The sequence below is a fragment of the Sapajus apella genome, unplaced genomic scaffold (assembly GCF_009761245.1).
Source record: "Sapajus apella isolate SASKATOON/1434 unplaced genomic scaffold, GSC_monkey_1.0 scaffold29, whole genome shotgun sequence".
NCBI classification, from domain to species: Eukaryota; Metazoa; Chordata; class Mammalia; order Primates; family Cebidae; genus Sapajus; species Sapajus apella.
The window spans coordinates 10355169-10366829 of NW_022436969.1; the positions used below are offsets into that span (position 1 = coordinate 10355169).

The 11661-nt window shown below is 40.9% G+C and overlaps 1 protein-coding gene across 4 annotated transcripts in view; it reads right to left on the bottom strand.

The window, feature by feature from the left end:
- The window catches only part of GREB1L (GREB1 like retinoic acid receptor coactivator), a 316301-nt gene that overhangs the window by 162300 nt on the left and 142340 nt on the right, over positions 1-11661 (bottom strand). The window contains exon 1 of one of the 4 annotated variants that reach the window (XM_032293227.1): positions 5027-5140. The exons of the other annotated variants lie outside the window; for them this stretch is intronic. The gene's annotated coding sequence lies outside the window, so the exon portion shown is untranslated. Of the gene's footprint in view, positions 1-5026; positions 5141-11661 lie in introns of those variants that run through there. 4 annotated transcript variants of the gene reach the window in all.

Sequence of the window (11661 nt, forward strand, 5' to 3'; positions counted from 1 at the left end):
CACAGCAAAGAAGACCTCTGATATGATTCCTGGTGGCAGTGAGTAGTATGCAGTGATTTCCCAGCGTGGCTGGGTTTGTCAAAGCTTTATTAGAGATTCCTATGATTTAGAGAAAAAGCCAGGATCCTACTTTGGCAACTTTTCTCTTATAGGTAATAAAAACAAAATGCCATGAACTTAAATTACTAGGTTTGTTTTTTTACAAAAAGTATATACTCAAAATGTACAATACCCAATTATAAGTTGCATATATATATGTTGTCATATACATAGTGGGGCGGGGGAGGAGAGCGCACCCAGTTAAAAGATGAAATAGTAGAAAATCAACAAAGTCTGTCAAGTGAAATGTTCCTGAAACACCAAGTTTTTGGCCAGGCTCCTGAGACTCCCCACCAGTACAACTACAAACATTTAAAAATTTTGAAGTTCAGAGTAATTTACTTTTCAACAGCAACCACACATGAACAAAACAGGGTGGAAGTTGGAAGAGAAATCGCTGTGCCACTAGTTTATGCATCTAAGTCAAAATCCAACAACCACTTCACCTTTCTTCTTGGCTAAAGACAGAAAACTGCTGGGAACTAGCGCAGAGTTAACCATGGGATTGCTTACCTGTGAACAATGGAATAACTTCAAAAGTGAACCTTCAGCCTTTTTCCAGAGCACCAAATGTCTGGAAATCTTGCCATCTCTTAGTCTATCACTACTTCAACAAGTTATCTTCCCTTCATCATTGAAAATCTTGAAAACCTACATTCTCCTACAGATTGTTTTAATTTTTTAAAAAAGCATCCAGTTATACATGTAGGATCATATAATCTCAGTCTCTTCACCTTATAGTTTGAGGAGTAATATGATAGAACATATGTAAATGACAGATAAATATCACACAAATAGAAATATTAAATCAGACTGCGCCTGGTGGCTCATGTGTAGAATCTCGGCACATTGGAAAGCTGAGGAGGGAGGATAACTTGAGCTCAGGAGTTGGAGGCTGCAGTGAGCTATGACTATGCCACTGTACAGTGGCACAAGATCCTGTCCCCCACACACAAAAAGATTAATTTAAAAATAGGTGATAAGAGTTTCAGCATTACAGAAGACATACATAATCCTACAAGTGCATTAGCAATACTCACATGAAAACAACGGGAAGTATTTATTCCCTGCTGAGACTTGGTAGAATAAAAGGAATTAGCTGTCTCTATTCCAAATAAAAAATATAACTGGGCATTTAAAAAATAATAATGGTGGCTGGGCACAGTGCCTCACGCCTGTAATCCCAGCACTTTGGGAGGCCAATGCAGGTCAGGGGTTCGAGACCAGCCTGGCCAATATGGTGAAACTCTGTCTTTACTAAAAACATAAAAAGTTAACCAGGCAAGGTTGCATGCTTCTACAGTTCCAGCTATTCAGAAGGCTGAGGCAAGAGAATCTCCCGAGGTTGCAGCGAGCCAAGACTGCGCCACTGCACTCCAGCCAGGATGACACAGTGAGACTCTGTCTCAAAAAATAAAATAAAATAAAAAATATAAATAGATAAAAATAGGATGCGTGCAGTGGCTTACACCTGTAAACCCCGCATTTTGGGAGGCTGGGGCGGGCAGATCACCTGAGGTCAAGGGTTCAAGACCAGCCTGGCCAACATGGTGAAATCCTGTCTCTATTAAAAATACAAAAATTAGCCAGGTGTGGCGGTGCACGCCTCTAATCCCAGCTACTCAGGAGGCTGAGGCAGGAGAATCACTTGAACAGCGGGGAGGTGAAGGTTGAAGCAGCTGAAATCATGCCACTGCACTCCAGCTTGAGTGACAGAGTGAGACTCTGTTTCAAAAAAATAAAATGAAAATAAAAAATAAAAAATGATAATGGTAATGTAAAGAATTACATAACTGACCTCAGACTTCTTTAGTGCTATGGAGCTCTACCCTTGATAGCCCACTGCTACCCAAAAAAGAAGGGTGGAGTTTAAAAGATGCCTGTTTAATATATTCTAAATGTCATATGGCATGATATTCAGGGTCACTGAAATTGTGGGCATTATCCACCAGCCTCCGTTTCCTCTAAATCTCAAAGAGCCCCAATGCCTAAGATGGTGTAACACCTGACTAGAAGTCGATGTGAATAAATCTGACTTCAGGTAGAAGATGAAAAGATACTTTTCAAAACTAGTCATTACATCAAATGCAATTTCTGGACAGGAGTGGTGGCTTGTGCCTGTAATCCCATTCAAATTGAGAGGGCTAAGGTAGGAGGACTGCTTAAGGCCAAACCTTTGAGACCAGCAACATAATGATACATTGTCTCTATTTTTTTTTTTTTTTTTTTTGAGATGGGGTTTCACCAAGTCAGCCCTTCCTGTCTCAAACTCCTGACCTCAGGTAATCTGGTAGCCTAGGTCTCTCAAAGTGTTGGGGTTACAAGCATGAGCCACTGCACCCAGCCTTTTTTTTTTTTTTTTTTTTTTTTTTTTTTTTTTTTTTTTTTTTTTTGAGAGGGAGTCTCCCTCTGTCTCCCAGGCTGGAGTGCAATGGCATAATCTCGGCTCACTGCAACCTCCACTTCCTGGGTTCAAACAATTCTCCTGCCTCAGCCTCCCAAGTAGCTGGGACTACAGGCATGTGCCACCACACCCAGCTAATTTTGCATTTTTAATAGAGATGGGGTATCACCATGTTGGTCAGGCTGGTCTCAAACTCCTTACCTCAGGCGATCCACCCACCTCAGCTTCCCAAAGTGCTGGGATTATAGGCACAAGCCACTGCACCTGGCCTATTTTTAAGGAAAAAGAAGAAGAAAGAAGGAGAAGAAAGAAGAAGAAAAGAAGAAGAAGAAGAAGAAGAAAGAAGAAAGAAGAAAGAAGAAAGAAGAAGAAAGAAAGAAGAAAGAAGAAAGGAGAAGCAGCAGCGGCGGCAGCAGAAGCAGCAGAAGCAGCAGCAAAAACAAAGAACTAACGGGCCCAAAAATCTCATGTCACTTTTGTAGATTGTAAGACATAAAAAAAAAAAAAAAAAAAAAAAAAAGACAGAAAGCCAACTTGTGATTTCCACTATATACTTACATATTTATGTATCTAGCTGACATCAAGTTTATAAGACTGCATTACATTGCTTTTCCATATGTTTTTTTCTTTTTTAAAGACGGGGTTTCACCATGTTGGTCAGGCTGGTCTTGAACTCCCGACCTCAGGTGATCCGCCCACCTTGGCCTCCAAAGTGCTTGGATTACAGGCGTGGGCCACCGCGCCCGGCCGCTTTTCCATATTTTTTATTGTAAAATTATAAAAGGACAAACTATATTAAATATCTTATCATAGCACTACAGACCTCTGAAATACTAACAAACACATTTGTAACTTTGAGAAAATGTCTAAGAAAAAGACAGTAAAAAATACGAGCAAGTCTTTCTGCACCCCTAATTAATTGCTCAAAATGCAGATTGGATCAACTACAAACCACCACAGCATTGTGGTTTGCAGCCTTTCTGTTCTATCCCTTTCTCTTTTTCCATAGAAAGAAAAATCGCGGAAGGGGATGTGGGTAAAACAGGCAGCCTCTATCTCTGGTCACTTCAGGAAGTGGGGCTGGAGAGGTTGGGAAAAAAGAAAAAAGAGTAGCTTGGGAAATAGGTGCCTGTTAATGCTTCCACGCCTCTCCTCAGTTCTCCTTTTTCTTTAGAAAATGGAAAAAAGTAGTAATGCACTCTGAGGGATAATACTCCTTGATGTGTAATATTTTCAGTTCCTTTTTGTGAAACATTTCATAGTTAATAATTACTCTATTATTAAAACTGTACTTCTCTAGTATTCATTAAGTACACAGCAGAGAGGCTGGGTGCAGTGGCTCATGCCTGTAATCCCAGCACTTTGGGAGGCTGAGGCAGATGGATCACGAGGTCAGGAGTTCAAGACTAGCCTGGCCAAGATGGTCAAACCCCATCTCTACCAAAAATACAAAAGATTAGCTGGGTGTGGTAGTGGGTGCCTGTAATCCCAGGTACTCAGGAGGCTGAGACAGAGAATTGCCTGACCCCAGGAGGCAGAGTTTGCAGTGAGCCGAGATCACACCATTGCACTCCAGCCTGGTGACAGAGCAAGACTCCGTCTCAAAAAAAAAAAAAAACACCCAGGTGTGGTGGCAGATACCTGTAATCCCAGCTATTTGGGAGGCTGAAGCAGGAGAATCGCTTGAACCCTGGAGATAGAGGTTGCAATGAGCCAATATCATGCCATTACATTCACGCCTGGGCAACAAGAGTGAAACTGTCTCAGGAAAAAAAAAAGTATATAGCAGAGAGAGAGAAATATCCTTCTCAATGATAAAATCTTCCTTTAACTCTCAAAGACTTTTTACAACTAAAGCATTCAATTTCAGAATAGATAGTTTTATTTGTAAAAAGTTAAAGTTGTATGTGAAGCACGTGTTACAATGGTAGACATTATCGGCAGTTAATATAATAGTAGCTGTTATTACTAGTAGTAGTGATAATGGTGGTGGTGGTGGTGGTAGTGGTGGTGGTGGTGGTAGTGGTGGTAGTTGTTATTGTTAAGAAATGTGAAAGAAAGCATCCCTTCAACGATTGTAAGAGTAGCATAGACAGCTTACTAAACGCCAAGCAAGCACTATTATTACTCACATTTTCAAGATAACTGAGGCTTAGAGAAGTTAAGGAACTTGACTAAGATCACACTACAAGGAAATAAGTAAGACAGGGTGGAACCAAATCCGTTTGGCTCAGAAGCAGCTGTCTCAGGCACTATCTTTATCACTTAGGCCATTAAGTTAACTAAACCACCTACCAAGATGGCCCAACTGGGTAAGTAAATACATACTCTGTAATGTACTACAAAATTGCCGACCTCCAAAGAAAAAAATCAGAAAAGAAAATGTTTGTTTGCTGATGTGGCCTCATCTCTATATATCACAGTTGCAAGACAAGGCTGAAGAGTAAGTTTTGACTTAAGATATAAGCCTAAGAATCACAAAGTCAAGTAACAATTTTAAAAATCAAAACAAAATAACCCTACCTCTCTATTAAAAAACTCCTCACATCAAAAATTAGCCGAGATTGGTGGCACGTTCCTGTAGTCTCAGCTACTCAGGAGGCTGAGATGGAAGAACTGCTGGAGCCCAGGAAGTCGAGGCTGAAGTGAGCTGCGATCGTGCCACTGCACTCCAGCCTGGGTGACAAAATGAGACACTGTCTGGAAAAAAAAAGAAAGAAAAGAAAAAGAAAAAAGTTCCCCTTTTGACTAAATATATTTTCAAGTATTACACTTGGGGTTTTAATAAAAGTTTCTTTTAATACCAACTATTTGGAGCAAATAAACGTTAATTTTTAAAAGTATTTTTAAAAAGGAAATGACAAGGAAGAACAAGAAACACACTGATTTTTTTTAAAGAAAGATCATGTACAAGCTAAAAGAAAACTGAATTTAAGACACAATTTGGGGTGTGTGGTTTTAACATCAAGTTAAGTTGTGGTACAGGTAGATGGGGATATATGTATGCTCAGTAATAACTCATTGTTTTAAAAGTTTTAAAACATGCATTTCTAAGCTTTGTCTACTGAAATGTCTGAGAAGCAGTAACATTCAATTACTATTAATAAGCACTTCCTAGGCCAGGCACGGTGGCTCACACCTGTAATCCCAGCACTTTGGGAGGCTAAGTCGGGCAGATCACCAGGTCAAGAGATTGAGACCATCCTGGCCAACATAGGGAAACCCCATCTCTACTAGAAAAAAAAAAAAAAAAATTAGCTGGGTGTGGTGGCACGCACCTGTAGTCCCAGCAAGCTAAGGCAGGAAAATAGCTTGAACTCGAGAGGCCAAGGTTGCAGTGAGCAGAGATCAATCCACTGCACTCCAGCCTGGGTAACAGAGTGAGACTCTGCTTTTAAAAAAAAAAAAAAGGCACTTCCTATACTCTGATTGTAGTGGCCTAACGCATTCCACACTGAAAGGAATCAAGATTTCTTGAAGGTATGACCAGTTCCAAGTCTGGGACAGGGAATACGCAAGATGAGCCTTGAACATCCTGAACCAGAAACCAAAGAAGGTTATCAAGAATAATAAGGCCGGGTGCAGTGGCTCACATCTGTAATCCCAGCACTTTGGGAGGTGAAGGCAGGCAGATGGCTTCACTCCAGGAGTCGTGACCAGCCTGGGCAACATGACGAACGAAACCTTGTCTCTACAAAAAATACAAAAATTAGCGGGGCATGTGGTAGTGTGTGCCCGTGGTCCCAGCTACTTGCAAGGCTGAGGCATGAGAATTGTTTGAGCCTGGGAGATGGAGGCTGCAGTGAACCGTGATTGCACCACTGCACTCCAGCCTGGGTGACTGAGTGGAACCTGGTCTCAAAAAGAAAAAAAAAAAAAAGCTAGGTGTGGTGGTGTGCACTTGTAATCCCAGCTACTAGGGAGGCTGAGGTAGGAGGATCGCTTGAACCTTGGAAGGCCAAGGTTGCAGTGAGCCTAGATCATGCCTCTGCACTCCAGCCTGGGCTACAGAGTGGGACTCTTGTCTCAAAAACAAAACAAAACAAAACAAAAAACAGAACTAATGAAGCATGTCAAAAGACACAGGAGACCAGGTACAGTGGCTCTCGCCTACAATCCCGGCACTTTGGGAGGCCGAGGCAGACAGATCAACTGAGGTTGAGAGTTTGAGACCAGGCTGACCAATATAGAGAAACTGCGTGCGTCTCTACTAAAACTACAAAAAAAAAAAAAAAGAAATTACCTAGGTCTGGTGGCACATGCCTGTAATTCCAGCTACTTGGGAGGCTGAGGCAGGAGAATCGCCTGAACCCAGGAGGCGGAGGTTGCTATGAGTCGAGATCGCACCATTGCACTCCAGCTGGGCAACACGAGCAAAAGTCCATTTCAAAAAATAAAAAAAAATTTATCCAGAAAAAATAAAGTTACACAAAAACTTAAAAACAAACAAAATAAAAAATAAAAAATTTTTTTAAATTTAAAAAAACCATAGGAGACCACTTGAAAGGTTCCCATAGGCTAAAGATGACAAAAACCAAACATAAAAGAGAATAAATGCAACTGACTGAAGCATATTTAAAATATAAAAACTCACAAATTAATTTTGCTACTAAAGGAGAAAAAGTGAAAGCTCCTTTTGGAAAGAAACAAAGCACTACAAGCAGGAAAAGAAAAGAGCATAGCATTTATTCTGCTCTTTCTGTACTTCAAAGTAACCAAACAGTCCTGATTATTGACAGTTTGAATTTTTTTTTTTTTTTTTTTTTTTTTTTTTTTTTTTTTTGAGACAGAGTCTCACTCCGTCACCAGGCGCCAGGCTGGAGTGCAGTGGCGCGACCTCGGCTCACTGCAACCTCCACCTCCCGGGTTCAAGCAATTCTCCTGCCTCAGCCTCCTGAGTTGCTGGGACTACAGGTGCGTGCCACCATGCCCAGCTAATTTTTGTATTTTAGTACAGACGGAGTTTCACTATGTTGGCCAGGATGGTCTTGATCTCTTGACCTCATGATCTGCCCTCCTGGGCCTCCCAAAGTGCTGGGATTACAGGTGTGAGAGGGTTTGAATGTTTTTAAATGAAGAATTCCAGCTAAAAAATGGGGGAAGAAAGACAGAATTATAAAATTACCACATTGTAACCCCTAATGAAAAATTCACAGAGGCAATGGTAATTCATGCAGGTAATGGTAATTTATGTAGGCAATGGTAATTCATGCAGGCATTGGTAGTAAGTGAAACCGTGAGATAGAAAGTTGATGGGGAACTTTAAAATGGAGAGATCAGACTGTCACCTCCTGAACTCACTGGTTGAGCTTAGCCTCACTAAAAGTGAGGCAGTGAGATGCTGCCTGCCTTCTCAGTGGGGACAATATGAAGCACACACGCCACCTAGGAAGCATTCCTGCCAAATGGTGTGATGAATTTAGTCATCCCTCTAGAACAGGGGTGTCCAATCTTTTGCCTTCCCTGGGCTACACTGGAATAATTGTCTTGGGCCACATAAAATACATTAACAATAGCTGATGAGCTAAAAAAAAAAAAGCTGGGCGTGGTGGCTTAAGGCTGTAATCCCAGCACTTTGGGAGGCCGAAGCGAGTAGATTACCAGAGGTCAGGAGTTCGACACTAGCCTAACCAACATGGCAAAACCCTGTCTCTATTAAAAATACAAAAATTAGCCAGGCGTGGTGGTGCATGCCGGTAATCCCAGCTACTTGGGAAGCTGAGGCAAGAGAATTGCTTGAACCCGAGAAGTGGAGATTGCAGTGAGCCGAGATCGTGCCATTGCACTCCAGTCTGGGTGACAGAGCGAGACTTCATCTCAAAAAAAAAAAGAAAAGAAATTGCAAAAAATCTCATAATGTTTTAAGAAACTTTACAAATGTGTGTTGGACAGCATTCAAAGCTGTACTGGGCCACACTGGACAAAGAATTGTTTTGAGCCACACATAAAATACACTAACAATAGCTGATGAGCTTAAATTAGCTTTAAAAAAAAAAATCACATGCACATAAAAAATCTCATAATGTTTTAAGGAAGTTTACAAATTTGTACTGGACCAGATTCAAAGCCATACTGGGCTGCATGCGGCCCCGTGGGCTGCGGGTTGGACAAGTTTGCAAAAGCAACTTCCATTTATAGAATTTAGGAGCAAGTTGAATGCCCTAAGGAAACATGCAGATTCAGAATAAGAGACAGGTCTTTAGGGTTCTGCAACAAGCCAAGGTCATCCAGTTTGTATATGGTGAAACTAGGATTTAAATTTAAACTCAAAAGTGCATCTTTTTCTACTAAAACATGCTGTTTGAAACAACAACAACAAAAAAGGTGAGGGGATTATACATCCTGTTTGTGGGTGTGTGTCTGTGTGTGTGTGTTTCTTTTGGTCCCAGATAAATATTTTCTTTTTCTGTTTTTGTTTTGTTTTTTTTTTTCAGACGGAGTCTTGCTCTGCTGCCCAGGCTGGAGTGCAGTGATCTCAGCTCACTGCAACCTCCACTTCCCTTGTTCAAGCAATTCCCCTGCCTCAGCCTCCAGAGTAGCTGGGATTACAGGCACACATCACCATGCCCAGCTAATTTTTTTGTATTTTTAGTATAGATGGGGTTTCACCATGTTGGCTAGATTGGTCTCCAACTCCTGACCTCAGGCATTTTGCCCACCTCAGCCTCCTAAAGTGCTGGGATTACAGGCGTAAGCCACCACACCCAGCCCAGATAAATACTTTCTAAGGTACAATGTATTGTCTGTGTGTCAGGCACAGTACTAAAAAGACAAATTTGTATAACTTCCTAGTTTTCTATTATCTTTTTCTTTACAGATGTCACTTTCTAAACTTTAACAATTATTCATCCAGTATTTAGAGAAATTCTACTGTCATAGGGATTAATTACATTGACTCAGAGTCCAATGACCTTATTTCAAATCCTGTACCCACTTACCCTTTGTGTGATATTGAGTAAATTACTCAATCTCTCATCTGTAAAACAGAGATAGTACTTTCAATTTCATAGATTTTTGTGAAAATACATGAGATTTTACATACAGTAATAAATTTTTAGAATAGTGCCTGGCACAGAAAAAAAAGTGCAGAAAATGTTGGTACTAATAGTAGCAAACTATTTTTAAATTAAAAAAAAATTTTTAGCATTGTGCCACACTGAAGGTATGAAGAAAAGTAAGATGCATTCTTTCCTTTATGAGAGTTGGGCACTAATGTAAAACTTCCAAAGGCTGCTATTTGGCACTATATACTATTTATTAATAAATTTTACAATCATATCTACGAATCATGAGATAGATAACCTCTGACACCAAGAACAGTACGGTCCAGCAGAATTTTCTAAGATAATGGAAACATTCACATTCTAGACTGTCCAATATGGTAGCCACTGGCCACATCTGGCAGTTGAACACTTAAAACTTGGCCAGTGTGACTGAGGAATTAAAATTTCAGTTTTATTTAATTGTAATTAATTTTTTTTTTTTGAGACAGGGTCTTACTTTGTTGCCCAGGCTGGAGTGCAGCAGCACAATCTCAGCTCACTGCAATCTCTGCCTGCCAGGTTCAAGCCATTCTCCTGCCTCCTGCCTCAGCCTCCCAAGTAGCTGAGACTAGAGGCATGTGCCACCTGCCCGGCTAATTTTTGTATTTTTTGTACAGATGGGATTTCACCATGTTGGCAAGGCTGGTCTCAAACCCTTGGCCTCAAGCCATCTACTCTCCTAGGCCTCCCAAAGTGCTGGGATTACAGGTGTGAGCCTCTGCACCCAGCTGTAATTCATTTAAATCACTACATGTGGCTATTGGCTGTCATGCCGAACAGTACAACTCTAGAGAATGTACAATGATTTAGAGATAAAAGATTTCAGCGTTCTAAGAGGCCTGGCTGTGTCCCTACTGATATGACCTTGGACAAGTCCCCTAACCTCTCTCAAGCTCAGCTTCTTCATCTGTAAAATGAATGTATAGGATAGATTATGACTGTCCCTTACAGTGATAAAACTCTTTATATAAGACAATTATTTGTTACTGTTTTTCTATTTCCATGCTCTTTCTCTATTAAAAATATTCCCTGATAAGAGTGAATAATGTATGACTCCTAGACAAATAAACCAAACACACTGTTTTCATAGAGTCTCAAATCCAAAATATTAAACAATTACATATTGTTGTTCTTTCTCTTTTGTGCTCTTTAAGCATTTCATTTATTCTTTTAAATTGATATGTGTCACTCTCAGTTATAGTTAGTTGGGTCTAGTATCTGTCTAACTTCCCCCAATAGGTTGTGAGTTTTGGGGACATATGTTTTGTTTAAAGCTGGAACTGAGGCCGGGCGTGGTGGCTCACGCCTGTAATCCAAGCACTTTGGAGACCAAGGCTGGCGGATCACCTGCGGTTGGGAGTTCAAGACTAGCCTGACCAACATGGTGAAACCCCGTCTTTAAAAAAAAAAAAAAAAGCTAGAACTAAAAAAAAATAAAAAAAAAAAAAAATGAGTAAATTGAGCTTTTGGATTTTATCCAATTACATATTAAACAGACTTAAGAGATATCATCTCTTCCCAAGCACATTCCATAAAAGCACAAAACTAACCATGCATTCAAAAATAAGTGTTTTATTTCATTTTTTATTCATTCGCCTTGCTAAGAATGTTTAGAAAGTGCAAACAGAGGCCGGGCGTGGTGACTCATGCCTGTAATTCCAGCACTTTGGGAGGCCGAGGCGGGCGGATCACAAGGTCAGCAGTTCCAAGGCGGGCGGATCACGGGGTCAGGAGTTCTGAGACCAGCCTGGCCAAGATGGTGAAATCCAGTCTTTACTAAACATACAAAAATTAAGCCAGGCGCGGTGGCTCATGCCTGTAATCCCAGCACTTGGGGAGGCCGAGGCAAGCGGATCACGACGTCAACCGGTCGAGACCATCCTGGCAAACATAGTGAAACCTCTACAAAACCTACAAAAATTAGCTGGGCATGGTGGCGGGCGCCTGTAATCCCAGCTACTTGGGAGGCGGTGGCAGGAGAATCGCTTGAACCCAGGAGGCGGAGGTTGCAGTGGGCCGAGATCACGCCACTGCACTCCAGCCTGGGCGACAAAAGCGAGACGCCGTCTCAAAAAAAAAAAAAAAAAAAAAAAAAAAAAAAAAAAAAAAAAAAAA